The following is a 4,421-nucleotide window of genomic DNA, read 5'->3' as shown; positions in this document are numbered from 1 at the left end:
TAAAAATAATCTTATCAAAACAATCTATAACGTAAAGTTAATTGAGACATAACTTAATTTGTGTTTGAATTAATTTAAAACTTAAAATATTGCAATAACAAACTTATTTTTCGCTTAATACTTTTAAGGGTATTTCAATCATCTTAACAGAAAAAGAACTTTTCAGCACTTTTTATCAAACACATCAGTTGCTTATTTTCAGCTCCAGCTCTTTTATCCAAATATGTAACTGATTAATTATAAATTCAGCTCCAACACTTAAAAAGTGCTTTTAAGTATTTACTGCTTAAAAGCTACTTAAATTCAGCTAACCCAAACGGGCTTTAACCCACTTCCCATTCCTCCTAAACCCTTACACCCTAACCCAAAAGATCTTCTTCTACACCCTAGCTGAACCCTATTGGAAACAAGACCAAAAAACCCTAGGGGAACCTTCTTCTTCTTCTGAACATCAACAACCTAACACCACGAGCTGCTCACCGTCGCCGCCCAAGACCCGCCGGAAACCAACCAGACCACCCCTGAACTTCGAACACAGCCGCCTTTCACCTCACCAGACCCGCCGACCACCACACTCTCACCACTAAGCTTCTGCCGCGACCCCATCTTCTTCATCTCTCAAAATCGCCGAAATATCAGCCAAACAACCTAAAACCTCCTCCTCTCCAAAGATAAAAACGGCCCAGCCATTTCCACCTTCGGCCTCCACGCTTCTGCCACACACGACACATAGATGAAATAAAAAGAGGAACGGACGGGACAGTAGCAGCAAAATAGAACGGAGGAAAAGAAGACGGGGCGTTTTGATTTTGAATCTGATTTTGTTCTTCTAAGCTTCTGTTTGAGTTCACTCATACAGAAAATTTCGACTTCTGTTTTGATCTCGGCTCATGGAGTTTGATTGAGGTCGTATTTGGGTTTCGAGTTTTTCGGTACCAATTCAAGGTCCGTTGTCGAATCTTGGTCGCGGTTCTTTGTTCGAAACTATTTCTGTTTTCTTGTTATCAAGGTCTGATCTCATCCCACTTCTTTTAGTTGATATTTCAATAACTTAGTGTTGAATTGCTTGTTATGAATTCTCTGTTGACTTTCATGCCAGATGTGAAAAATGTTTCTGTTTGTTTGGTTTGAGTTCTACAATAAGATTTAGAGTCTTAAATTACAACTTGTTTGAATTAAGTGTTGGGTGCTATTATAACATAAAGAGTATTCGCTAGAGTGTAACTTAAAAAATGACGTAAAACATCTATGCAAAATTTTAGAGTATCAAAGTGTGTCGTGGGGTTCGGGAATTAAAAGTAAGAATTGCTTTATTACATTTTCGCCGGGAGCATGCATAGGCCGACATCATTTGGATAAGCAAGCCTTAGGATTTTGTTAGTTTTGAGGTGAGAGGTCGTTCCCTTAGTTAAATTTATCCGGGAAATGACTTGAAGGATTTGTATATATATTTTATCCGGGTATACCCCGAAGTATTTGTATTTGGAGGCCGAGAGCAAAACCCGTAGTACTATTATTCTTGTTTTATTTTATTGGGTGGGGACAACCTTGAACTTCCTTTTGATTGTTTATTTTTTTTATGTGCTTTTACCTCAATTAGAAATATCCTTTAAAGCCAACAAGATTGAGTGTGCAACCGTACTAGTTACGGGACTTGGGGAATACCTAACACCTTCTCCCCGAGTCAAATGAATCTCCTTATCCAAATCTCTGGTGTAGACTTAGTTTGGAGTCCGAAGTGTTTTAAAAGAGAAATTATTTTTAAAAAAAACGTTGACCTGACACACTTAAATCAAAGTCAGGTAGCAACTCTGAGTTATTTTCTTTTGAACACAATTTTGTCACTTTTTAATTAAAAACCCTTTTGAGTTTTACAAATCTTTTTATTAATTTAAGAGGGTTAGTGAAATTGGTTAAAAAAGGGGTGTGACAGCTCTGGCGACTCTGCTTGGGACTTGCATGTTCGTACTTGATCTTGTTGGCTTTTAGGATATTCGATTGAGGTGTTTGTTTTCTTTGTTTGCTTTGTTTGTCTTATTTCCTTGTTTTGTTGGTTATTTGTTTATTGCTTTTCTTAACGTGTTACTGCTTTATAAACTGTCATCATTTGCATAATCATGGGTCTTCTTTCTACAACAAGTCTCGGAGTACGCGTCGCGTGCACGAAAGTCACCCTTAATTTAGGGGGGGGGCATCGGACGTATGGAGTGGGTGGAAAGCTTGAGCAGCCACCATCGACCATACGCTCCCCCGAATTGCCTTGTTAGTGAACCCCAAACTTAGGTCAGTCTTTAGGTCATTTTTATTTGCATCATATCATTTAGACCTAGCAGGGCTCGGTCCCAGGTACCGTATCCCTTTGTAGGAAGCCTATCCAAATTTTATCAAAATGGGCGCGTGACCCAAAAATACATTCAATCATCCCTATGTGATACATGTTGCATATTTGAGGGTAAAAAGGTCATTTGACAGATTGGTGCTTGGGAAAGAAGGGTGATAGAAGAAGCAAGTAGGGCCCAGTTATATTTTTCTTTCACTACTTTTTCAAAAAAAAAAAAAATTTAAAAATCCAAAAAGATTTTACACTTTCCCATTATTTTCCAAAAATTCAAAAAAAAAATCCAAAAATATTTTACACTTTTCCATTATTTCCCAAAAATTCAAAAAAAAAAAAGAGAAAGAAAAAATTCTAAAAGATTTTACATTTTCCATCATTTTCCAAAAAGACAAAAAAAAATATTTTTTCCAAATTAGTGTCATTTTTAAGCTTTCTCCCATATCCAATCTTCCTGAACTACGCGAACCTGATTCTCGACTTTCGGGGCGAGATACGTAGGCAACCCACATAAGGTCCGGTCTTCCTAGTATCTTATGTTCTTAGCTTTGCGGTGTCTTAGCCAAATCGCACGTCTAGCCACTTTTGGCCACACCGGCCATTCTTGCAAAATGGGGTCATTTTCATAAAGTGGTTCAATTACCTATGTCTTAGGATCTTGAGTTCACAACTATGAGTCATATTACTTTAAGGCACGTCCTTATTGAGTTTGCATCTTTAGTCACTTCTGGCCATATCGATCGTTTTTGCAAAATGGGTCACTTCTGGCCAACATAAAATGGGAGTTGAATCCATTTAAGCCTTAGTGAGGTATTTCCACGTCTTTGAGGTCACCTTTGTTGAGTTTGCACTAATAGTCATCATTGGCCACATAGGTTAATTTTGCAAAAGTAGCCCAGTCATGTCTTGCGTGTGTCCAATAGGAGGTGTTATGGTGTCGCATAGTGTCTTGAGTCACTGATCTATTTGGTCTTATTTTTCTCATTCAGGTGTGGATCCATGTACCAGGACTCGAGCATGACAAATACCCCAGGACCATTCTAGTCAAGACCATTACATGCACGAGCTGCTTGAGGAAACGTTTTATTTTTTAGTCTATTTTATGTTGTCTTTTAATTATTAGTCTTGTACAGTAGTATCGAGTCTGTCAGTCTAGTTAAGATTTTCGAGTCTTTTGTTATAGTACTTCCTGTTTTGTATTTGAAAAAAAAACAAAAAAAATTATAAATGAAAGATTCAAAAAGATTTTTGTTTCTTAGTTTATTTTATCCATTACTTTTCCAAAACTACGTTTGATCTGATTTATAAGGGACATGATATGTAGGAAACCTACATAGGGTTCGATCGAGTTATCATTTAAAAACAAAACAAAAAAAACAAAAAAAAAAGAAGAAAAAGAAAACAGAAAAAGAAAAAGAGAAAAAGAGAATGAAATTGTGGGACATGAGAAATGAGAGGAAAGAAAAGAGCAATAATCAGAAAGAAAAGAGGGGAAAGAAATGAAAAACTAAGCAGTGTTAGAAAGGAAAATGAAGAAGGAAATGGGGCAAGAATAGTGAAATTGGAATGATGCCAAATGATATTTTGACCCTCGAAGCCATTCTAGAACCGTTAGTTGTTGCTAGGGGCATTGTACGCAATGTGATATTTCTATTTGATAAATGCTCTAACGCTAAAATGTTGCCTTTGTTTTGCTCTCTTTTGTTACTTTCATTGTTATCATAACAGAGGGTGGTTAGTTTGTGGCATTTTGGCAAGTCATCTCTACAACATAAGGTCAAAGAGCAAGGTAGCCATGGCTAGCAAGGAAACAGACACTGGGGTTGTAGACCCACCAAGGGAGTTTGTGGAGTCGGAGTCTGAATTGAAAGATAAGGTCCAAAGGTTGAAACAGTAGATGACAGAAATGTATCAATCTTGGATTAGGAGGTATCCTCCACCTTCATTCCCCACTAACTACACTGAAAACCCTGCAACTATCCCACCACTATCACAAGCCCAGGTCCCCACTACTATTGATATCACCCCACAACCTTTTCACACTCCACCCCTCAAAAGCACATCCTATCCCGCTCATTTGACCACT

The 4,421-nt window shown here is 37.6% G+C and overlaps 1 long non-coding RNA gene across 1 annotated transcript; it reads left to right on the top strand.

Moving 5' to 3' along the window:
• The first annotated feature begins 881 nt into the window (after positions 1 to 881).
• LOC138872621 (uncharacterized) lies at positions 882 to 3,596 on the top strand. Its single transcript, XR_011401094.1, has 2 exons — positions 882 to 1,009; positions 3,325 to 3,596. It is a non-coding gene; the product is annotated as an uncharacterized lncRNA (long non-coding RNA).
• The last annotated feature ends 825 nt before the right edge of the window (positions 3,597 to 4,421 follow it).

The sequence above is a fragment of the Nicotiana sylvestris genome, chromosome 7 (assembly GCF_000393655.2).
Source record: "Nicotiana sylvestris chromosome 7, ASM39365v2, whole genome shotgun sequence".
Classification (NCBI taxonomy): domain Eukaryota; kingdom Viridiplantae; phylum Streptophyta; class Magnoliopsida; order Solanales; family Solanaceae; genus Nicotiana; species Nicotiana sylvestris.
The sequence above is the reverse complement of the archived record's forward strand: the minus strand, read 5'-3'. Positions and strand labels throughout refer to the sequence as shown.